The sequence below is a fragment of the Elephantulus edwardii genome, unplaced genomic scaffold (genome assembly GCF_000299155.1).
Source record: "Elephantulus edwardii isolate Elephantulus edwardi_28Jun2011 unplaced genomic scaffold, EleEdw1.0 scaffold00009, whole genome shotgun sequence".
Taxonomy (NCBI): domain Eukaryota; kingdom Metazoa; phylum Chordata; class Mammalia; order Macroscelidea; family Macroscelididae; genus Elephantulus; species Elephantulus edwardii.
This window is the reverse complement of record NW_006399759.1, coordinates 8,222,661-8,248,843: the sequence shown is the minus strand read 5'-3', so window position 1 is coordinate 8,248,843 and position 26,183 is coordinate 8,222,661. Positions and strand designations below refer to the sequence as shown.

The following is a 26,183-nucleotide window of genomic DNA, read 5'->3' as shown; positions in this document are numbered from 1 at the left end:
GAATGATTCAGGGATTGGGGTAATTGAGGTGGGTGTGTCGGAGACCGGTGAGACTGGCACAGGACAGAGCAAGGTTTAGGGCTGCTGTACATAGGGTCATTATGAGTCGCAGGCGAGTCGGCGGTACATAACAACAATTATATCCACACCACAAACACATTAAAAAATATTTTTTTAATCCCCTAGATTTTAAGATAAAAGAAACCTAACAATGTAAATAGGTTCTTCTTTCACTAAGAAACAAGTCAAATCCTAAAACAGAAATTGATCTAAAAGGAGTGAGATTAATAATGGACTTTTTATTGTTAATGCATAATGTTAATTTATTTTACTTTCTGTTCTCATCCTCACATTTCATTCTATCTACTACACTAGTTAGGGAGCTCTGGTGGCAGAGTGGTGCTGCCAACTCCAAAGATACCAATCTAAAGATACACAGTTTGAATCTATCTGCTACTCCATGGGAGAAAGATGGGCAACCTCCTCCCACGTAATTTGTTGTTGTTATGTGCTATGCCCTTGTTTTACCCTGAGCCAATCTCACTGCCTCTAACACACTTGCCCCTATTATCCTAGTCTCTGTGTCAAGCCATTTCATCCAGGATCTTCCTCTCCTGCACTTGTCCCTCTACCCTTCCAAGCATGACGTCCCTCTCCAAGGACCACTCTCTCCTCGTCACGTGCCCAAAGTATATGAGATGGAGCTTCAAAATCCTAGCCTCTAAGGTCAAACTTTGTTTCACTCTCTACAAGAGAAACTTACTTGTTTCCTTGGGGGGGCCCATGGTGTTCAAGACTCTTCTCTAGCACCACAATTTGAAGGCACTGATTCTTCTTCTCTCATCCTTAGTCATTGTCCAGCTCTCTGATGCACACCAAGTAACTGGGAGGCCCCATGGCCTGTATTAGACGCACCTTAGTATCTAGACTGACATCTTTGCTCTTCAGTACTCTGGAGAGATCCCTGACAGCAGACTTTCCTAATCTAATTCATCTTTTGATTTCCTGGCTGTTGGTTCCAAGAGTATTAATAGTGGACCTGAGCAAGTTGAAATTGTTAACAATCTCAATCTCCTTTCCATCTATAATGGTGCTGCCAATTGGGCCAGTGGTGAGAATCCTTGTTTACTTGAAAACCCATTAGAGGGTCGGTCAGATATGGGTAAGTTCCAACTCAACAGTACTCAAGAACAACTCTACCACTTAAGATAGAACAGGGTTCAGCTCTGTTGTTCATAGGAACACTACCAATTGTATTCAACTCTACAGCAATTAAGAACAATAACCATAGCAGTTGCTATCAAGCTGACTTCAACTTCTAGCAACGGATCCTACAGGATAGAGAACTTCCCAGTTAGGGGTGAAACCAAGTTTCTCTTTGGAGGTAAGGATTCTGATATACTTCGTCTGATATACTTTGGGTATACTGCAAAGAGGGACGAGTCCTGGGAGAGGGACATCATACTCGGAAGGGGGAAGGGACAGCGCAGGAGAGGAAGATCCTGGATGAGAAGGATTAATACAGTAACTGGAGCAATGGAGTAAGTGAGTCTGTGAGACTGGCTCAGGACAGAGCAGGCTTCACAGCTGTTGTACATAGGGTCACTATGAGTTGCAAGGTGACTTGACAACACATAATAATAATAATAACAATCTTTACAGAAGAACACCACTTTATTTCTTCCAAAGAGTGGCTGGTAGATTTAAGAAGTGACCTGCTGACAAGTAGCCAAGTTCTTACGCACTGGAACTTCCTTAACCTACTACTATAAGCACTATAAAAACAGCCCATCTTTTCTGCAGAGTCTAGTACATAACAGATACTCAACAAATTATTAACCGAAACATATGAACAATGTGGTTATAAAGTTCCACAATGGGTTTCCAACACTGTAAATCTTAGTAGAAGACTACCTCATCTTCCTCCTGAAGCGCCACTGATAAATTCAAACCACTGACTTCTGATATATATTCACACTTACACACTAGACACATCTTTCTCATTCAGAGCAGCTGCTGGAGTCAAACCTTTTCACTAGCAGCCCAAAAGATACATACTTTTTTCCATTTTTCACTCTGCATTTGTTATTGTCTTAGAGTTTACATTGTCTTAGAGTTTACCTTCATGGCACAGTGCATAATGCTATCAGGCTGCTAACCAAAAATGTTAGCCGCCCAAATCCATGAGCCAGTCACTAGACAAGAGAAAGATGGGCACTTTCCTATAAATATTTACAGCCATGAAAATCCAGTGGAAGGTCAATAAGCATCAGAAGTGACTAGAAGGCAGGGAGTCTGGGTTTTTTTCTGCTGTTAATATTTGTTTTACTTATTTATTTTTACAAATAAATAAGCCATCCTCTTTCATTTGTTCCTCACAACAAAGGAAAGATGAGTGGGTTTAATCCTATCTGTTTTAGTAAGAAAACAAAACCTGGTTAAGGTATGTGGTAGTATCATCTAAGCTTAACAGAACTCTGAATTACCACAGTTAAAGAAGAAAGTAATGAATCTTTGTATAAAATGAGCCCAATGAGGGGGGAAGTTTGTTTGTTTGCTATTAAAATTACATCAAAATGATAAAGAACTTGTTTCTGGTCAACAATGAGTTTTTTTCTCACTAGGACAGAAAAGCTATCATGACTGAAGAATTACAACTTGTCTGTTTCAAATGAGATGAGGCAGGACAGATAATAGTGTAAAAGTCAGATCATCATACAAAAATCAGAAAGCTGTCTTAATATTTGAAATACACTTTTTATTCCATTTCAGAAAGTAGTGCACTCAATGCCTTGCCAAATAAAATCACACCCTACCATCATAAACAAGATGTCACTTTGAGAAGGGAGCCTCATCCAAGTCAGTGTCTTTTCAATGGCCTTGTATGCACACCAAGTTTGGATACCGAATAAGGAAGACTAAAGAACTGATGCATTTATGGTTTTGGTGAAGAAGAGTCAACAGGTGGAGAACACAAATCAGAAGCCAGTAGGAAAGAAAAACAAAATAAAAGAAGCCATCATTATTCCATAAGATGGCTTCAATAATGGGCTCAATACAGTGTCTGCAATCATAGATTTGCTGTAGCAACAACAGTGTGGAGGGCACTGGATTGAGCAGTGTTTTTTCTGCAGTACTCTGTTGATTTTAGTCAGAGCCTCCTCAACAGTAACCAATCACAACCACCAAAAGAGGGAGTACCTGGGGGTGCCAACTGTCAAGCACTTGACTACTAGCCAGTAAAAGCTGGCAGGAAAGCCCTCCCAGAGGCACTAGGGAAGACAGGTCTGGGGATCTGCACCTGGAAGGTCACATGGCCTTGAAAGCCCCATGGGCCAGTTCTGTTCTGCACCCATGTGGCTGCCACCAGTCAGGACCGACTGGATGTCAACCAGCAACAGCATCAAAAACAAATGCTTTTTTCTCCCTTGTTAAAAAGAGCAAAAATGTACAACTGCTAGCCAAAAGCAGCTAGCTTCGTGAAAAGCACTGTGGGGCTTGGCATGGGAATAAAAGATGTTCTGCTTGGTTGCTGCTGCAGGCAGAAACAGCAGGCTCTTCAACTGCCAGCAATTAGGGAAAACCATCACAAAAACATTCAGCAGAAAACTTCCCCTCAAATATTCCTATTTGACTTGATTGTTGGAAAGCTGCATGTTGCCAGTGAAATGTGAGCAGACCTCTGTTGCCTACAATTTCTTTCTGGGTCAGTGAGATCTCACTTAAAAAAAAAAAACAACCAAAAAAAACCACCAAACACAACCACTGGAGTTGACATAAGGAAAACCATTTTATGAAAACGCTTGCTGGGAAACCAGCTGACAGAATGACCCACTTGGCAATTAAATCATACTTTAATATTATTAAGTGGTCTGGTGGGCTAGTGAGTCGGGATATGACTGCTACCTAAGACGGCATCTGTTTACATCTACCAGCTGCATCTTAACACACAGAAATGATGGGCAGTTTCCTCTCTTAAGATTTATAGTCTCAGACAACCAATGGGGGCAGGGGTATCAATATGAGTCAGAATTGATTCAATGGTGGTTGAGCACCATCATTAATTAGGAAATCCTGAGCACTAAAATGTGTAAGAGGAATTTAAATGGCATTGCAAATGAGGAATTTGTTTCAAGATTGACTTTGTTAAGCAGTACTATGTACTTTTATAATAAATTGCTTATTTGGAAGGTTATTAATATAATTAGGGGGTTAGAAAAAACATTTGTAATTGAGGCAGAATATGAAAGTGCTTCAAAGTCTAGGCATGAAGGTCAAACAGCCCCATCGTATAGATGTGACACATGTTAGCGGTATTGCTCAGAGTCAATTCAGACTCACAGTCACCCAGCATGACAGTGCAGATTTGGCCCCCCTTAGGATTTCCTCAAAAGTCAAAGTCATTGCCATTGAGTTGGCACTGATGCACAGGTGACCCTCCAGGGTTTTCCGCCATGATAAACTGCACAAGAGGAGACTGACATTCTTTTTCAGAGCCACTGGAGAATCTGAACTGCCCGACAGCAGCACAATTCTCTGAAGACTACCTGGCCCGAGCTCCCTGAGACACATATGGTAGTGAACCAAAGCTCTAAAGCTCAATCCCTCACATGTAAAGTGTGAGACTTTGAGGTAAGAAGACAAACAAAACATTCTGCAACGTCCTTGACTTACTGGGATTGGTTAACATTAGTATTAACCCATTATCTTTGCCAGCTCACATTGCAAGTTTCATTGTAATCTAAAACGCCACTGTGTCTCTAATTGAGACTTTGGGGGTGACAGGGAAAGATGACACACATCTTTCTTCAGGCTAGCTGTCCTTTCCTTTTCCCACCATTTCCATAAAAAAATAATTACAAGGCCTTACACTAAATCCTATCAATACCATTAAAACATTTGTAGACACACCCATGTTTATCATGGCTTTATTCACAATAGCAAGGAGTTGGAAACAACCTAACTGCCCATCAACAAACATCAACAAATGAATACAGAAGCTGTGGTATATTTACACAATGAAATACTATGCTGCATTGAAAAACAAAGAACTCATGAAATATTATTCAAAATGGGTGACCCTGGAGGACATTATGCTGAGTGAAGTATCTCAGTCACAAAAGGACAAATACTGCATGGTGCCACTGTTGTAAAACAGGACTGACACTGGGGTTGGGGGGAGACTGAGAAAGATGGGTTCAATAATGTATACTGCATTGAAACAGATGAGGGAGAAAACTGTTTAAAAGGGATATGTGATTAGGTATTTTTGTCATGATAGGAGTCTAGAGCGAAGGCTGGCTGCACAGCGGATTGGACCTGGGGGAGGGTTTGGAAAACAATGAAAGAATTTTCCTTTTACTTTTCCAAGAGGGTAGTGTACTAGGGGGGATGGTTGGGAGGGGAGACAAGTGCAATAATAAATGAATGGAAATCCAAAGTCTCTGTAAATTTTCATTGAAATTAATAATAAATAAACAAAAGAGCCCCAAACCCTGAAAAACAAAAACATCGATACAGATATGGCTCTCTTTCCGTAAAAAAAAAAAAAAAAAAAAAAAAAAATTGTTGAAAAATAAAATTCCATTTTGACTGATTAAATTTAGAGAAATGTAATTTCAAATTAAATACCTGGAACTTTAGTAATGCCACCTCATAATCTTCCTATTTTAAACCCACTTAAATTGCAAATATAAATATAAAGGCCAGATATTAAGATATACCAGGGGAGGGGAATGTTAAGATATTACATAATAAAATATTTGCATTTACATAAAAGCAGAAACAAACAACCACTCTGTTAGTCATAATGAATATAGGAGATTAACTGAGTTCAAATCCCAGATCTTCAAGAAACTTGACTATGAGTAAATCTGGGGAGTGGTTTGCCCAGAACGTTATCAAAGGAATTAGAAAATGTGCAAAAATTTTCTAGGTTAGCAATTCTCTGGCATATGAAATTGAACTAAAAAATTACTGTTAAAATAAGTCATTTTCAAAATTTAAACCATTTACACTTCTGATGATAATGATGAGGAGTTGTTGGTGACAAAATGATTCTACGCTCAGCTGCTAACTTAAACGCTCAATCCCATCTGTGGATTCACAAGAGAAAGGTCTAGTCATTTGTTTCGTAAAGACTGCAGTCTAGTAAATCACCTGGAGTGGAGGCAATTCTATTACATCATGTGAGATCACTAACAGTTAAACTTGAGGGCACCTAAAAACTCTAAGGATAAAAATATTATAAATTGCTATTTAGAATATTTTGGTTCTTATGGATTTTCTCTAGTTTCAACTTAAATTTGCTCACCGTTAGCTGATGATCTATTCCTATCTCGTTCAATCTACATCCACACCAACTCCCCTTCCATAAACTGGGCTAATCTGGAGCAAAAGTCAGTGTGGTATTAAGGTTTCATTGTTCAAAATGGCTTTCCTAGCCATTGCCTGACTCTGTCATGTGGACAGGGCCTGTTAGCCTATCCACAAGGGGACTGGCTAGTCTTGCCTTTAAATGAGCGGATACAGTGGTAGAATTAGAAGATCTTCCCTGTCAGTAAAGAAGAGAATGCAGCATGTCCTTAGAGGCCGGATTCTTGCAAAAGTCAGACTAGGGGAAATGAGCCATAGCAGCCACAGCTGAGAACCAGATCCCTGCCATAATGGAGTGAACCATGGAACTGTGATGGCATGGAACTGGAGCAAAGAATCTTTGGTTCACATGTGCTTAAGGACTTGGAGGATGCGGGGAGCCGTAACTGGCAGGGACTGAGAGCTTTGTAACTCTGGCCTAAAGCCACAAGGATCAAGGCTGAGGCACCTGTGAGGACATTTCAGAAGCTGTCCTAACTGTACTCTGTTGCCAACCTAAATTATATAGCCTTTGGTTTCCCCAATATAGTTCTGTATGGTTTGTGAGCTATCACATTGCATTCTGGATCTAGTAAAGCAGTAAGACTGGTGTTGGCATGAGTAGAAAAAGGTGTGGGAGCATGGGGGAATATGTCTGACCTCGAGTGAATTGGTGTTGTGGTGGTGGTGGTATTGACGGAGACAGTTCCCCTTTGTGAAGTTGGTAAAGGTTGGAAATGGCCATCCTCACGTGGTGACTGTTTTTTTACACTCAGATTGTATTTCATCCACAAATAATTTAGTATGTTATCTCTAAAAAGATATGAGGTTTTTACATATGTAAAAAAAAAAAGGATAACGATTCTTCAAGAAAGAAAGAAAATTCTGGCAAAGTAGTATTTAAAATTTAATTTCAGAAAAGATTTCATGAACCAATATCATAGTTCTGCCAAATAGAAAGCTGGGACTTCCAACAAGAAGACAGATGGAAGCCAAGTCCCTTACAACTAAGACATCAGAAAACAAAATTAACAGATATGAATGATAATCTTGGAACCCTGACTTTCAAAGGAAGTAATAAAGCAGTTGTTCACACACAGACTGAAGGAAAACTCACTGAAAACACTGAATAATAAGACAAACGATGTGCTGAATTGTGAACAGATCTGACTCAGTGCAGCCATTTTAAACTTTTACAAGCAGTGTTCTGATCAATGCAAGAACCCAGGACTGGAATAATACCAACAACAAGGGCTGAGTGATGCTAAGAAAGGCAGGATCTGTAACCTCGCAGCCAAGGAACCCCTCTATTCCCCATCCTCCGCTGTCTGCAGTCCCACTCACTGGGGACTGGCTACTGATCAACAAACTACAATCAACACCAGCCAATCTGCCCTCAACTGCTTCACACAAGCACATACTCACCGCCATCCTCTTATCACACTCACCAGAAGGTGATGAAAACTAAGAATTGGCAAACTAGTAAGCTGCATAGCACTTGCCTAGCTTCAACCAGATATATCTCATCAAAAACAACAAAAACCAACACCACCATGTCTCAGAGGCACACGCGTGCGCATACACACACACACACACACACACACACACAGAGATGGTACAAACAAGTGACTAAAATACAGAATCAGAAAATATGAGAAAGTAATGTTCTTTGAATTTCTGATAAGAAATTAAAAAGAATGATAGTTAAGTGCTTTCATAGTACTGCGAAAAAGCTCGAGGAAACCACAGACAAAATCAAGAAAAACAGACAAAATTCTCACAAGCATTTGACTGTACTCATGCAAAACCTATACCTAAACCAGGAGGCTGTACAAACAGAGCAAGGGAACAGGTAGGGTTCAAAATCAAGAAAGCAGTGTGTCCTTTTTCTCCATGACTTTTCAATCTGTGTGTGGAACAGATCATTTGGGAGGCTGGTCTTTATAAAGAAGAATATAGCATTGCTCACCAAAACAAAAAAGGACCTGAAGTGTTTGCTGCAGAAGGCCAAGCACTGCAGTCTTCAATATGGATTGCATCTTAACATAAAACAAATATTCTCAGTCTTCAATATAGACTGCATCTCAACATAAAAAAAACAAAGATTCTCACTACTGGGCCTATTGGCAGCATCATGATAAATGAAGAAAAGATTCAGGTTGTCAATAATCTCATCTTGCTTGGATCCATAATCAGCACTATTAGTATCAGCAGTCAGGAAGTCAAAGGATTAATTGCTTTAGGTAAGTCTGCTGTCAAGGACCTCTCCAGAATATTAAAGAGCAATGATGTCAGTCTAGACTACGGTGCACCTGATCCAGGCCTCCTCAGTGTCTAAAGAGGAGAAAATAGGGCATGGAGACACAAGACCATGAGCATCTCTCTGAAGAGGCCAGAAGGAATAACACTGTTCCTCAATGCTCTAAAGCAAATAAAGAGCCCACAGCCCAACTTCATGGTGAGTCTAGAGCCACACCCACTGTAAGAGATTCATTTACTCATTGCTGACTCCCAGTTGAGGTACTAAGAATGGGGTTTATTTAAAGTAAGTTGGATAATTGCGAAGGCAAAGACTATCATCCAATACGAGTACAGGTTTTAGCCCAAATTCCAAGGCACAATTCCTGAAACAGTCCAGGCTTGTTTCAGTTCAGCAATCAAATGAAAATCATCCAGCAAGGTCTGCCTCAGAGTATTTACATAAGATAGATTCTCCTTTAAGCATCTGGCAAGAACAGCAAATCTTTAACTGTGCCCAGCACAAATGAAAGAAGCCACATTTCACACCATGCCACCATATGACCACAGCAATGCCACAGTTTCTCCATCACCAGGGTCTTGCCACCACAAGCCTTGCTGCCCAGTATGGGACACATTTTTTTCCTCTTTTCCTAGTCCCACAGCTGATGCTGATTTGCGAGACCATGTGTCTGCAGTTAAGGTAGCTGAAGAATGAGGGGGCTAAATAGTGGCTATAGGACTACAAAAGAATTGATGCCTTTAAGTTGTGGTGTTGGAGAACAGAACTGAATACACCATGGGATGCCAAAAGAACAAACAGATCTGTCCTGGAGAGAGTGAAATCAAGTTACTCCTTTTAGGCAAGGATTCTGAAGCTCAGTCTCACATACATTGGGAATGTTGTCAGGAGGGACCAGTACTTGGAGAAAGATATCATGCTTGGAAGGGTAGAGGGTCACTGCAGAAGAGGAAGACCTTGTATGAGAAACACTGACACAACGACTGTAGCAATGGGGTCAAGTATGTCAAGAAATGGTGAGGTTGGCTCAAGATAGGACACTGTTCATTGGGTTGCTATGAGTCGTAATCGACTCGATGGTATGCAACAACCACAACCAACTCACTTCCTTCAGTTCCAATTAACAGCAACTTTCTCATCAGTTTTCAAGGCTATCAATCACAATGGGAGGAGACTGCCCATCTTTCTTTCTCAGAGCCACTGGTAGATTAGAACTGCCGGAGACATAAGGCCATTCAGTTAGCACTGCAGCTCACTACAGACATGCCACCAGAGCTCCAAAACAAATAAAACAAACTACGTCAAATCATCCACCCATTCATTACTATCGAGTCAGAACCGATATACAGCTGGCCCTCCGGTGGGTTTTCAGAGCTGTAAATCACATGGGAGGAAACTGCCATCTTTATTGTATGGGGCAACAAATACTAACAAAGAGTTACCAGTTTGAACACAATGAACAACACCAAAAGACCAAGTAGACAAAAGAAATGGAAAATGAGAAGCGTACAAAAATAAATTGAAATTCAGAATATTAAAACTAAACACCACATCAGATGTTTTGTCCTTCTAATTGAACCAATGGAAGGTACAATTAATAAGAAGGAAAAATAAATCTTGCAATATTAATCTGTCAGAAGAACAATCAGAAAAAAAGAAGGAAAACTAAGAAAGCCTTAAGAACGATGTGGGACATAAACAGAAGACCCAGCCTGGATTCCACGCCAATGTCCCTCAAGTACAGCCAAAAATACCTTGTTAGTGGAAGCTTACATGCTGCTATGACACTCAACAGGGTCAAAAAGGGCTTCTAAATTAAAACAGCATAGAAGAAAAGCTTCAAAATCTACTTTCGAAAATTTTAATGAGAGGAGACTGTCCATCATTCTCCTGCAGAGCCCCTGGGGGATTCCCTCAGCCAGGCATATCTGGCCTATAGGTTTCTGTGTAACTAGCTACAGATCTCACCAACAGACTCTGCCCTATTATTTTTACTTCTCTCACTACTCTCAAGTTAGTACTGACTATCAGCTGACATTCCAGCAGGTTTTCAGAGGCTCTATGTTGCACAGAAGGAGACTGTTCATCTTTCTCCCACAGAACGGCTCAAGAATTCAAACTGCATGCCTCTGGGTTGGCCGTGTAACTCCTTACCACTAGGCCAACAGAGTTCTCTGTTATTATTTTATTTGGAGGTTGAAAAGTGCTGATGGTCAATAATCCCTTGTTTTGTATACTTTAAAATTCTTCTAAATAGAAACATTTTCTTTCATCAACTATTTAGTTACCACAGGGTACCACAGAGGAAAGAGAAAAGATCTTGATTCTATGCTTCATATGTACTAAATTTCTAACATATTCAAAAAATTACCAATAAGATTTGTTGTTTGTTTGAAGTAGAATTATACCACTTTCTAGAGCACCATCACAGATTTTAATGTATTTTTGTGCTTTATTATATTTTCTCATTTATAAACTGGTTAATCATGACTATTATCCACACCAGAAGAATGTCTACTGGTATTTTATTCACAATACAAAAGCATGTGACTGCATGGATCACAATAAACTATGACTAACATTGAGAAGAATGGGAATCCCAGAACACTTAATTGTGCTGATATCAAATCTATACCTGGATTAAGAAACTGCTGTCTGAAAAAAAACAAGGGAATACTGTATAGTTTAAAATCAGGAAGGGTATATCCTTTCTCCATACCTATTAAATCTGTATGCTGAGTGTATAAAGAGCTGAATATGGCACATGAGGGCAAAGGGCCCTAAATGTCTCTGTCTCTCTCAAAGGGCCAGAGGGAGTAAAAGTAGCATAGCCCCTCACTGCCCCAGAGCAAAAAGCAGATAAAAGCAGCCCAGCCCCATGGTGCCTCTAGAATCACATATACAGCAAGAGGTTTATTTGTTGTTGACTCACAGTTGTGATACTGAGAATGGGTTTATTCAAGACATAAGTTGGGAGGGTGGGGGAAGCAAAGAGTATCATCCAATGAAAATCCAAGTTTTAGCCAAGCAGTGCCAAGGAACAATTCCTCAACTAGTTCAAACTCCACTTTCAGTTCAGCAAGCAGCTTTTCCTCCCATCATCAAAGGCAAGTTTTGCCTCAGAGCAGTTACTAGTCAGCTCCTCCTTCAAGCATCTGGCAAGAACAGCAAAAACCTTTAACTGGGGCCAGCCCAAATGCAAGCAGCCTCAGGTCACACGTTGTCGCAGTTTCTCCACAGCAATGTCACAGTCTCTCTGCCACCATCATCAGGATTTTGTACCAGTTTCCCTTAGGTATTGCCACCACAATTCTTTCTCACCTCAAGTCTTGCTGTCCAGTGTGGGAAGCACTCTTTCACCTGCCCTAGTCCCACAGCTGTGGATGATTTACAAGCCAGTGCTGATTTGCAAGACCACATGTCTGCAGTTAAGATAGCTGGTGACCAGAGGAGGTTAACTGTAATGGCTTAAAAAAAGCCAACTTTTAGGTTAACACCACACTGAACAAATAATTCATGAAGCTGGGCTCAATGAAGAGGAATGAAGTACCAAGATCAGAAACATTTACCAAAACCTACAGGCAGATGACACATTCCTGCATGCTGAAAGTGAGGAGGGCTTGAAATGCTTGCTGCAAAAGATCAAGGACTACAGCCTTCAATATGGATTGCATCTCAACATCAAGAAAACAAAGGTCCTCATCATTGTGCCAACAGGATAGATGGAAAAAAGACTGAAACTGTGAATGATGTTGTCTTGCTTGGATCCACATTCAACACCCCTGGTACCTTGGCAGGCAGGGTTTCAGGAGACATAATGCTTTGGGCAAGTCGGCTGTCAGGGACCTTGCCAAAATACAAAAGAGCAATGATATTTTCAATCACCTGCTATGCATCTGAGAACTAGATAATGAATAAGGATTACAGAAGAAGAATTAACACCCATGAGTTGTGGTTCTGAAGAAGAGCACTGATTATTCCATAAATTTCCAAAAGAATGAAAAGATTTGTCTTGGAAAAAGTACAGCCAAAGTACTCTGAGGAAGCAAGGATAGCAAAGCTTCACCTCTTATACTTAAGCTGTGTTGCTAGAAGAGGCTATTTTTTGGAAAGAAATATCATGCTTGTACAGGCAAAACAAAAGAAGACTCCTAACGAGATAGAAGGACATGGAGACTGCAGAAATGAGCTCAAGAATGCCAGAGATTATGAGGATGGCTCAGGAACGGGCAGGATTCAGGTCTGTTATTCATAGGGTCACTATAAATAACTCATATTCAACTTGACAGCACCTAACAAACAACATTATCCACCTTTACATATTATTTGTGGGCTCTATTTTTTTATAGGAAACATATTAAATAATTTTACTGCAAATATTCTTTCTAGTTTATATGTTTTCATTACTATGCTCTTTCTTGGAAATTTTCTTATAATCTTATACAACTGATCAGTCATTTCTTTTTCTTTTAGGACTTCTACTATGTAGATTTCTGACCTTTTATAGTTTGATAAAAAATTTCCATCTCCTCATCTACATCCTTTGGTGTACAGTGAAATGACAACAATATGCAAAGATACACTAGAAAAACAGGATGGTGAGGAGAGAGGAAAAAAAAAGGTTCCCATTTATTTCCGAGTAAAAATTCCATATTAAATCATTGAATCTTTTCTATTACCCCCTTTGTGTTGAGTACGACTCAGTGATTCTATGAAAAAGGGATCTAAACCCTGCCCTATCCTGTGCCATCCTCACCATCTTCAACACACTTGAGGCCACTGTTAGTCACTGCATTAATCCACTTGGTTGAGGGCCTTTTTTCATTTTACACTGACCCTCCATCTTTCCAAGCATGATGTTCCTTTCCCAAAGTATGTGAGACAGAGTTTCAACAAGAACCCCAAAGCTCCAAGGATCACCCTTGTTTTACTTTTTCCATTACAGAAAGACTGTAATAGTTTTGTAAAATATTTAGCTTACTATAACCACACGAGGGCAGTGTTTTATCAAACAACCTCATTCTTCTGAAATTATGAAGGGAACTGAAAAATAAATTTTTATAACTGTTTTTGAGAGCATAAAAAAACTGTTAAGAAGAATTAAAACCAACAGGATACAGAATTTAAAGGTCAAGAAAATACATTCTTTTTTAACGTGTGCTTACCATATCTGCTCTTTAACTTCTGGACTGCCAATTCTAATAATAAAAGACTTTTAAAACTATTTTCTGAGGACTTAGGAATCATCTAGGTGGCTCTTTTAAGTCTCTAGATTGAGGGTAGCCTAAATAATAGTACTATTTCAACTACTGCTAGAGATACATGAGTTAATTTTACATAGAGATATCTATAGTTTGATTTTTTTGTACCGTAATTTTCCCTTTAAAACTTCCACTTTAATATCATGACAATATAGTTTCATATCATTAATTACTGGTTTATTAATTTTCCAAAAGCATTCATAGAGTCACTAATGCCACCGAAGTGAATGAGGTCACTAGAGAATACACAGTTCAATATTTTAACAAACAAAAGCCCTTAGCATATAAACTAAGTAGTGGTCAGAGGAAATATACAGAAACAAAAGAAAAATAGGAAAGATTTTTCGATTCTTCCTATGAAATTTATGTGCAAGAAAATGAGATGGTGGCTTGCTACAACTTTTGACTACTCTACAAGGGATCACTACAGGAAGCGTGAGACAAGTCACAAACAATAAAAAAGCCAGGCTTATTGGACTGACAGTGACTGGCAACACTCCTAAAATTGTCTCTAGTCACACTTCAAACATAAAACAAAACTCACCCCCAAGGGATCAACTTTAAGCCAAACAATGGCAGGCCTATACAATAAACAATGATGCAGGGGAAGTAAGTATTTGACTCCTTAGACTAGCCAAATAGTCAAAATAACAGCATTTGCTCAGGAATAAAAGCTTTGAAAGTAGGGAGAGAGAGGACAGAAAGGATTAACAGAAACGGGAATTACTGCAGGAAGTAGGCAAAATGCGATCCCATTGTGGGTACTGCAATGGATGTTATAAAATAAAAATGTATCTAAATGGTAGTTCCAGAACACCTTACTATGCTTGTGGGAGACCAAGAAGCTACTATCTGCACAGAGTAAGGTTACAATGAATGGTTAGTAACTGGGAAAGGTGTGTCTCAGGGCTGTATCCTTTCTTCACCACAACTATTCAATCTGTATGTTGGACAAATCCTTTGAGAAGCTAAACGTTGAAGAAAGAGTGTGGCATCAGGCTTGGCCAAAGAAGAATCATCAACAATCTACATTATGCAGATGACATGACCTTGCTTGCTGAAAGCATGAAGAACTTGAGAAACCTTCAAAATGGATTACACCTCAATAACAAGAAAACAAAAATCCTCCCCACTCAGCCAATGGGCACCATCATAAGAAATGAAGAGACTAAAATTGCCAACCATTTCATCATGCTTGGATTCACAATCAATACACGTGGTACAAGCATTCAAGAGATATAGACGTGTATCATTGGCAAAGCCTGCTGTTAGGGACCTCTCCAAAGTTCTAAAGGGGAAGAATGTCAGTCTAAAGTACCAACAGGGGCAAACGTGCCTGGGTTTTGGTTTGTTTTTTAAAGTTTTACTTTGCCATTTTAAGGCAGCTGTCATCACTGCAATTCAGTTAACAATGTGAATTATGTTGTTTTTGGGGGGGTATGGAGAGTTTCCTACCAGATGTGGTTGAACCCAACAGAAGAACTTCCTGATCAGAAGAGCAGCAATGAAATGGCAGGTACTGAAGAGCACATGGTCACTCACCTACAAAGGTTCTTTGAAGCTGTTCTGCAAGCTGAGTGATACAGAGATTCTGAAGCCTCTCCATGTTCACCATTATGGACAAAAAAGTGTCTCCCAGAGTGAATGCAGATTTTGTGATGTTGCTCTACCCCAACGGAAGGACTTCATGCCTGGATATAAAAACTTTCTGAGGTACTGCTGCCCGTAAGCTGACCCACAGCACAAAGGTCTCAAGTACAATGGGATATTCAGTGCTGTGACAGTTGTTTGAGGGAAACTAGAAGGTGTTTTGCTGAGCCTACCTTCTGGTTTGAAGAGGAACTAAAAGCCCAACATAACAGCATAAAAGAATGTTGGGATTGGCATGTAATTAATTGTTTCTAAATGAAGTCTTTTTACAATCTAAATTTAAAAAAAAAAAAGACTAAGGTCCACTAGATTCAATCACCTGTTATGCAGCTGAGACCTGGACAATGAATAAGGAGAGAAGATGAATTAGTGCCTCAGAGTTATGGTGTTGGTGAAGAGTGCTGAATATCCCATGGACTGCTAAAAAACCAGACAGGTCTTAAAAGTGAAACCAGAGTGTTTCTTGGAAGCAAAGTTGATAAAGCTTCATCTACTTTATACATGTGGCTAGGAGTGGCTATTCCTTGGAAAGTGTATCATACTTAAACAGTTGGAAGGTCAGCAAAAGAGTGGAAGACTCTCAGTGAGATGGGCTGACACAGTGACTGCAATAGATTCAAGTGTGTCAGAGATGATGAGGATGGCACAGGATAGGACAGGACAGGATTCAGGTCTGTTGTTCACAGGGTTGCTATGAGTCATATTCGACTTGAAAGAACAGCAACATCATCAGCAATAAAGATATTTAAATAGAAAACTAATTTACTGTGTAATCTTTCACTCAAAGTATGTTTTACAACATTTTGGGGGGGGAAGGAAATTTGTGATATTTATAATACAGTAAACAATACATACAAACTATGGCTAACTTTGAGAAGAGTGAAAATCCCAAAACATTTTATACTTATGTGAAACCTATTCTTGAACCAGGGGGGCAGTCATCAGAATAGAGAAGGCAAACACTGCATGGTCAAAATCAGGAAGGGTGTATGCCAGGGATGTGTCCTATCTCCTTAACTTTTCAATCTATATGCAGAACAGATTATCCAAGAGGCGGGATTGGAGGAAGATTCATCAATAATATGCATTATGCAAATGACACAATGCTGCTTCCTGAAACTGAGGAGGACCTGAAATGCTTCCTGCAGAAAGTCAAGAACTGCAGCCTTCACTATGGATTGAAGGTCAACATCAAGAAAACAAAGATTCTCACCACTGGGCTGATTGGCAGCCCATAACAGATAGCAAAGAGACTGAGACTATTAACAACTTTAGTTTGCTTGGCTCCAAGATCAACACTCTTGGTACCAGCAGCCAGGAAATCAAAATATGAATTGAATTGGGAAAGTCTGCTGTCAGGAACCCTCCAGAATACTGAAGAGCAATGATGTCAGTCTGGAAACTAAGGTATACCTGATGCAGGGCATGATCTTTGCAATTAGGTGCTATGCATCAGAAATCTGTACAATGACTAGGGATGACAGAAAGAGAATTGAAGCGTTCGAGCTGTGATGCTGGAGAACAGTACTGACTACACCATGGACTGCCAGAAGAACAAACAGGTTCATCCTAGACAGGGTGAAACCAGGCTGGCTGCTCCTTGTATGTAAGGAGTCTGAGACTTCTGACATACTTTGGGCATGTTGCAAGGAGGGACCAGTCCTTGGAGAGGGACATCATGCTTGAAAAGGTGAAGGGACAGCGAAGGAGAGGAAGACCCTGGACGAGATGGGTTGATCCAGTGACTGGGTCAAGATGGTAGGTGTGTCAGAGACAATAAGGCTGGCACAGGATAGAGCAGAGTTTAGAGCTGTTGTACATAGGGTCACTATGAATAGCAAGCAACTCGAGGGTACATAACAAAAATAACTTAAGTCAAAGGAACTAACACAAACACACAAAAGGCAACCCAGAAGAAAAGGGAAATTAGCACCCATAGGGCTGATCCTAAACCAATGTGAGGGCAGAAACTGGTGTAAGTGCCCCAGATAAGGTCAAAGTCATACAACAACCCCACTAACAAAGCAACAGTGGTGACACAGACAAAGCAATGGAGAGGCCCAAGAGCCTGGCTTTCCTCTAATGAAAACTGATATAGCTTAGCTGCCATTGCTGTTGACTGCCCAATGTCTCACCAGGAAAAAGCAACTCTGAGCCCCTGACATGTTACCATTCATTAAGTAGAGGGACACATCAGCCAAGTTAAGTTGACTACACTGGATCTCTTCCATTTGAAAGGGCAGCAATTTGTCCCTACTGGTACTGACAACTATTCCAATTGAGTTTCTAGCCTTCAGTATTCAGCCACAAGCACTATCTAGCACCATGTGATTTACCAAAATATCCACTGAGAACAACACAATCTTTTTTTTTTTTTTTAGTGGAGAAGGCCAATGACCACAGCATAAACTATCACCAAGAAGTAGTAAGCCTTTTAGAGATCTGCAATGGATTCTCAGATGCTGGAAATACACTGATGGAAACACTTAAAACAGAGAGAGAGAAGTGGAAGGGTCTGCTAGGATTAGAGATCCTTTCTCCCAAAGTGAACATTTTTATCAGGGCATAATCATTCTAAATTTCAAGTGAGAACTGGTGGATCAGTTAAAAGAAAAAAAAAAAGTTGGACCAAAAGGCAGTCATTAGAACAGAGCAAAGAAACACTTCATGGTTCAAAATTGGGAAGGGCGTATGCCAGGGATGTGTCCTGTCTCCATACCTTTTCAACCTGTATGCACAACGGATTAGCTGGGAGGCTGGGTTATATAAGGAAAAATGTGAGGTCAGGATTGATGGAAGATCTATTAACAATCTGTGTTATGCAGATGACTCAACCCTGCCTGCTGAAACGGAGGAGAACTTGAAGTGCTTGCTGAAGAGGGTCAAGGACTGCAGTCTTTAATATGGATTGAGGTTCAATGTCAAGAAGACAAAGATTCTCACCAGTGGACCAATTGGCAGCATCAAGATGGATGGTGAGGAGATTGAGATTGTACACAGCTTTAGTTTGCTTGGCTCCACAGTCAACACTCTTGGCAACAGCAGCCAGGAAATTAAAAGACAAATTGCATTGGGAAAGTCTGCTGTTAGGGACCTCTCCAAAGTACTGAAGAGCAATGGTGTCTCTCTGGAGACTAAGGTGCGTGCGATACGGGCCATGGTCTTTGCAATCACTTGTTATGCATCAGAGTTGGACAATGACTAGGGAGGATAGAAGGAGAATTGATGCCTTTGAGCTGTGAGAATAGTATTGAATGTACCATGGACCGCTAATAAGACAAACAGATTCATCCTGGAGAGGGTTAAACTGGGCAGCTCCTTGGTGGGACCAGTCCTTGGAGGAGTGGGACATCATGCTTAGAAGGGTGGAGGGACAGCGCAGGAGGGGAAGGCCCTCTATGAGGTGGACTGATTCAGTGACTGGGGTAATCAGGGTGGGTGTATCAGAGACAGTGCGATTGGCACAGGCAGTTGTTGTTGTTATGTGCCATCGAGTCGCTTGCGACTCATAGCGACCCTATGTACAACAGCCCTAAAACTCTGCTCTGTCCTGTGCCAATCGCACTGTCTCTGACACTCCCATCCTGATTATTCCAGTCACTGAATCAATCCACCTCATAGAGGGCCTTCCCTTCCTGCGCTGTCCCTCCACCCTCCCAAGCATGATGTCCTTCTCCAAGGATCGGTCTCTCCTCACAACATGTCCAAAGTATGTTAGATGGAGCCTCAGAATCCTTGCCTCCAAGGAGCCACCTGGTTTAACCCTTTCCAGGACAAATCTGTTTGTTTTCCTAGCAGTCCATGGTATTCTCAATACTCTTCTCCAGCACCACAGCTCAAAGGCATCAATTCTCCTTCTATCCTCCTTGGTCATTGTCCAACTCTCTGATGCATAACTAGTGATTGTAAAGACCATGGCCTGTATCAGACGCACCTTAGTCTCCAGAGAGACACCATTGCTCTTCAGTACTTTGGAGAGGTCCCTAACAGCAGACTTTCTGTTGTACATAGGGTCGCTATGAGTATAGCAAGCAACTCGACGGCACAGAACAACAAAAACAACAACAACAACATTATGCTCCTTAGTGGTTACTTTCACCACATGTGAAAGTAGAAAGAGGAAATCTGAAGCTATTTAGAAAGATTCCCCAGCTATAGCTAACTGCAGGAGTCATAGTCACTCTAACAGGTAAGCAGTCTACACTAGATGACAGCTGGGAAAAGGTGAGAGAAATCAAGAATATCAAAACTGCAGGCTTCAAACCTGCTTCAACACATTCCATTAAGTCACTTTAAGAAACAACTGTAAACCTTCACTTTAAAAAGCTGGAGCGTGTTAGAGGAGCACAAGCTGAATATGCAGCAGACCGTGACAGATACTTCCCATGGCTGTTATACATTCCTTGTGCTTCCTCCCCCTCTGATTTCCACTTGGTGCTGTGGTAGAGTTTTTCTCCCACTGTCAATATCTCATCTTTGCTCATGCAGCTCTCTGTATGTGACATTCCTTCTCCACCCTATTCAATATCTACTATCATAAAATAATATATATTTGCTTAAAATGGTAATATTTAACTAGTCAGTGGCTGAAAAATAATTTAAAAAAAGACAATTACACATTACACAAATAGGAAGGCACACCTTTTAGAAAACCATTTGGTAATATGTAACTTAAAGTCTTTCAAAGGTTGACATACTCTTACCCATTAACTTTTCTTCTAGCTACCCTTAAAAGCAAAACAGAAAGAAAAATTATGAGATCTAGGCACAAAGATGTTCTATAAAGTATTATTTGTAACAGTACAAATATAAACAATCTAAATAGTCAATATTAAGGTAATAATGGTTATCAACTGTAATCTCCTCCCGAAGAAATCCTTCATTCAAGAACAGAGCAGACCATTAGAATCTTTCTCTGTGCATCCCCACATTAGCACAATACCCGGAATAAGAGCAACCAATAAATAATTTCTAAACAGAAAACAAGGGGTATTATGCTGTCATTCAAAATTATGCTAAGCTGGTTTCAATGTAGAGGAAATACTTGTGATACGCACTTTTAAACAGAAAAAGACACAAGGCCGAATATATAGTAAGGTTTCAGTTAAGAAAAACACACAAAAGAATCATAAATTACAAACTCCTACTACAATTATGTTAGGTCACTGTTATTAACTTACTGTCTAGGCCCAAGGATATACAAGTAAGACTTCAGGATTCCGGGAACCTCCTTGGATGTAGGGATAGCATTTGGCATCATTCTCTTCTTCTGGGTAGAAGGTCCAGAGTTTTCATCAAATTCCAAAAGAGACACTGGACCCCAAAATTATTAGAAGCATTTATTTGGAAGAATGCAATTACTTTTTTCCTTCTTTCTACACGCTCTTCTGTTCTTAAGTTTTCACCCACATTTGTTATTAGTCAGGTAATCGGGGGCTAAATTGAGTGAAAACGTCCAAAGTTCATAGAAGTAAGTGATTAATCCCTAACAGAAAAGTTAATGGATCTACATATTTGGACACTTCCTTAAAGTGTCTATAATCTCAAAAGACATCACTATAGTTTGCCTTAAATAACATCTCCATTTTTCCCAACTCTTGTCCATGTTAAAGGGCCAAAATTTTTATATTCTTAGTGTACTCCAGGTAAGAGTTTAGCAAAAATAGAGTACAGTAAATGGGAAAAGAAAACAATGTTTGTAGTACACTCTCCAATTAGAGACCTCTGGTGGCTTTAGTGGTAAGGAGCTGTGCTGCCAAACCAAAGAAACAAGAGATCGAATCTACCAGCGCTCTGTAGGAAGATGGACAATCTCCTCTTGTGCAATTTACTGCTTCAAAAACCCCAACAGAGTGTCAGCTTGAGTTGCTTCTAATTCAATAGTGCATAAAAATAACAATAATTACATGGTAATTTCAGTTAAAAAAAAAGATACATAATCTACAAAATGGGTTCTACAGCTATGAGGCAGTCTGATACAATTTCCAATAACACAAAGGAGTTGGCATAAATATTATGGGTCCTAATTAAATGGTTTTTGTTGTTATGGGCCGTCAAGTCATTTGAGACTCATAGTGACCTTATGTACCATAGCTCTGAACCTCATCCTATCCTGAGCCAACCTTATTGTCTCTGACACATGTACCCCCATCACCGAACCAATCTATCTCATCCAGGGTCTTCCTCTCTTGCACTGTTCACTGAACCAATCTATCTCATCTAGAGTCTTCCTCTCTTACACTGTCCCTCCACCCTTCCAAGCATGATGTCCCTCTCCAACGACTGGTCCCTCCTTGCAACCTTCTCAAAGTATGTCAGATGAAGCTTCAAAATTCCTGCCTCCAAGGAGCAGTCTGGTTTTACCCTCTCCAAGATGAACCTGTCTGTTCTAGCAGTCCATGGTATAGTCAATACTCTTCTCCAGCACCACAACTCCAAGGCATTCTTCTAGCATCCTTAGTCATTGTCCAGCTTTCCAATGCATAGCAAGTAACTACAAAGACCATGGCCTGGATCAAGCACACCTTAGACTGACATCACTGCTCATCAGTCCTCTGGACAGGTCCCTGACATATTTTCCCAGTGCATTTATCATGCCAACCTTCTCTGTACTAACAATTCTCTTCCATAATTACAAGACAGAAACAAGAATGTATGAAAACCAGTGACATGGATTTCAAAGATTTACCAAACTTTAAACTCTTCAGAAATAATCTGTTTAAGAACTCTGGTGGCCCAGTGGTAGTAAACTGCACTCCAATTGCAAAGGCATGCAGTTCAAATCTACCAGCTGTTCAGTGGGAGAAGGGTGAGTAGCTTCTTAACAGTAAGACATCAGAGCTCCAGATAAGACATTTGTTATGTGCCATCCAATCACCTGGGACTCATAGGGACGCTATGTACAACAGCTCAAAATCCTGCCCTATCCTGAAGCAATCTCTTTGTCTCCCATACACCTACTCCCATTACCCCAGTTACTGTGTCAACCCATCTTATGGGGTCTTCCTCTCTTGTGCTATCCCTCACGCTTCCAAGCATGATGTCTTGCTCCAAAGACTGGCTTCTCCTGGCAAACATGCCCTAAGTGTGAGATGGAGCTTCAAAATCCCTGTCTTCAAGGAGTAGCTTAGATAAAAAATTTATCTTAGATAAGAAAATTAAAGATATAACTAGAACAGAGCAAGGAAACACCACATGGTTCAAATCAGAAAAAGAAGTTAGGAATGCATCTATCTTTCTCCATAGTTTTTCCAATATATATATGTGGAACAGATAATTCAGTAGAATGGACTTTATGAGGAGGAATGTGGCATGAGGACTGGAGGAAAACTCATCAATAATCTTGGTTATACAGATGACACAAATAAGACTGGAGGCTTTTGCTGCAGAAGGTCAAGGGCTGCAGTCTGAAATATGGATTCAAACTCAACATCAAGAAAACAGATTCTCACCACTGGGCCAATTGGCAGCTTCATGACAGATGGAGAAGAGACTGAGACAATTAATAATTTCAGGTTACTTGGTTCCACAATCAACACTTGTGGCAGGAAATCAAAAGATGAACTGCACTGGGAAAATATGCTGTCAGGGGCATCTCTAGAGCCATAATGAGCAACAATGGCAGTTTAGAGACTAAGGTGCACCTCATCAGGCCACGGTGTTCACAATTACTTGCTATGCATCGGAGAGCTAGATAATGATTAAGGATGATAGAAGAAGGATCGATGCCTTTGAGTTGTGGTGCTGGAGAAGAGTACTGAACATACCATGGACTTCCAAAAGAACAAATAAGTCTGTCCTAGAAAGAGTGAAAACCAAGTTGCTCCCCGGAGGCAAGGTTTCTGAAGCATCTCATATACATTGGGCATGCTGCCAAGAGGGACCAGTCCTAAGAGAAGGACATCATGCTTGGAAAAATGGAGGGACAGAGCAGAAGAGGGAAGACGCCAGATGAAATGGACTGCCCTAGTAGCTGGGGTAACGAGGTAGGTGTATCAGAGACAGTGAGACAGGCTCAGGATAGGACAGGGTTCAGAGTTACTGTGCACAGGGTCCCTATGAGTCACAGGTGACTTGATGGCGTATCACAACATAACTAGGAAAAAAAAAGGAATTTATTATTTGTGGATATCTTGATTTTAGTCTCCTAACAACTTTAGTCTGCTTGGCTCCACAGTCAACACTCTTGGCAACAGCAGCCAGGAAATTAAAAGACAAATTGCACTGGGAAAGTCTGCTGTTAGGGATCTCTCCAGAGTACTGAAGAATAATGGTGTCACTCTGGAAACTAAGGTGCGTCTGGTACAGGCCATGGTCTTTGCAATCATTTGTTATGCATCAGAGAGTTGGACTAAGGAGGTTAGGAGAATTGATGCCTTTGAGCTGTGGTGCTGGAGAAGAGTACTGAATATACCATGGACTGCTAAGAAGACAAACAGATTCATCCCGGAGAGGGTTAAACCAGGCTGCTCCTTGGAGGCAAGGATTCTGGGGCTTCGTCTGACATCCTTTGGACATTACGTTGTAAGGAGAGAACGGTCCTTGGAGAGGGACTTCATGCGCGGGAAGGTGGAGGGACGGTGCAGGAGAGGAAGACCCCCTATGAGGTGGATTGATTCAGTGACTGGGGTAATCGGGATGGGTGTATCAGACACAGTGCAACTGGCACAGGACAGAGCAGGGTTTAGGGCTGTTGTACACAGGGTTGCTGTAAGTCTCAAGCGACTCGACAGTACATAACAACAAGACTCATCAACAACCTGCATTATGAAAATGACACAATTTTGCTTGCAGAAAGTGACAAAGACTTGAAGCACTCACTGTAAAAGATCAAAGACTACAGTCTTTGGGAGCTCTGGTGGCCTTGTGGCAAGAGCTACACTGCAATCCCAAAGGCATGGGGTTCAAATCCACCAGGTGCTCCGCAGGAAAAGGAGGGGCAATCTCCTCCTGCACCTGTCGGATCTGATTCGACAGTACACACACACACAAATAATAATAAAAAATAATAACAAAAAAAAACTAAACAAAGCAAAGACTACAGCCTTCAATATGGATTACATCGCAACATCAAGAAAACAAAAATCCACACCACTGGACAAATAGGCAATATAACAATAAAGGAAATGATTAAAGTTGTCAACAATTCCATCTTAGGTAGAGCTATAATCAAAATCCTTGGTAGCAGTAGTCAAAAAATTTTTTTAAAAAAAAGTCTTGGACTGGGAAAAATCTGCTGTCAAGGATCTCTTTAAAATTATAAAAAGAGTAATGATATCAGTTTAAAGACTAAAGTGTTTCTAAACCAAGCCATGGTATTTTCAATTGCTTACTTACATCTGAAATTGTGCAATGAATACAAATGATCAAAGAAGAATCGTGACTTTGAATCGTGGGGCTGAGGAATAGCACTGACTATCCCATGGTTTAACACCAGGCCATTCCTCATAGACTAGAATGATGAAACCTCATCTCACAAACTTTGTGCATTTTGTCAGGAGAGACTGGTCCTTAGAAAAAGACAGCACGCTTAGAGGAATACCATCAATAAAACGAACTGACACAGTGACTACAACAATTTGTTTGGGCATAGTAAAGATAATGACCTTGGTACAAGGTTCTGATGAGAGCTGCTGAATTGTGGTCTATTTGATGGCTCCTAAAAACCACCACCAATAGATTTTAACAAGTTAACTTCCTCTCACATGCTTTGAGCATCTTTCAGGAGAGGCCAGTCCCTGTAGAAAAACATGCCTGAAAAAGTAGAGGGTCAGCATAAGAAAGGTAGACCCTTAATAAAATTTACTGACAGAGTCACTGAAACAATGGGCATAAACGCAACAGAGAATCTAAGGATGGCACAGGATCAGGCAGGGCTTCACTGTGATAAATTCACTATGAACTGGTGTTGACTGAGCACTTACTGACATCATCCTCAACAGAGAAGCTCCAGTGTGTAGTGAACATGGTCAAGAACCAAAAGGTTGGTAGAGTGAAACCATCAGATGTTCCTGGCAAGATCAATGAGAAGTCTCCTCCCATAAAGATTTATAGCCCGAGAAACCTAATGGAGGGTTCACTATAAGCTGGACTCAATGCCTCAGTAGTGAGTTTATCCTCAACATGGAGCCCTGGTGGTACAATGGTTAAACGCTTGGCAGTAACCAAAAGATAAGCAGCTCAAATACACCAGCCGCTCCATAGGAAAAGGATGTTGAGGTCTGTTACTTTGAACATTTAAAGAGCTGGGAACCCTGAAGGGCAGTTCTACTCTGTCCTGCAAGATTGTGGTGGATCAGAATACAATTTAGCAGCAGTGGATTATCCTCAGGAAAGTGCAAATGATTCTATATTAGGCAACTAAGCAAATATGGCTGATGGCTTTAATACACCTCAGAAGACCTGGTGATCAACTTCTGAAAAATCAGCCACCAAAGTCACCACAAAGTAGAAAAGACTCTATAGTAACCGGTTCTCCTCAACATACCACCTTCACTGCATTAAATTAACCCAATTCTACTGTTTCAAAATACCTAAGCCTCCGCTACTGGTCAAATGCTCAGTTAAAAATATCCTCCTTTAGAGCGCGAGGGCGACGCAGCGCGAGGGCGACGCAGCGCGAGGGCGACGCAGCGCGAGGGCGACGCAGCGCGAGGGCG

At 40.7% G+C, this 26,183-nt stretch overlaps 1 protein-coding gene across 1 annotated transcript in view; it reads right to left on the bottom strand.

Annotated features, from left to right (window-relative positions):
- The window catches only part of ASXL2 (additional sex combs like 2 (Drosophila)), a 170,456-nt gene that overhangs the window by 91,224 nt on the left and 53,049 nt on the right, over positions 1-26,183 (bottom strand). The gene's annotated exons all lie outside the window — the stretch shown is intronic.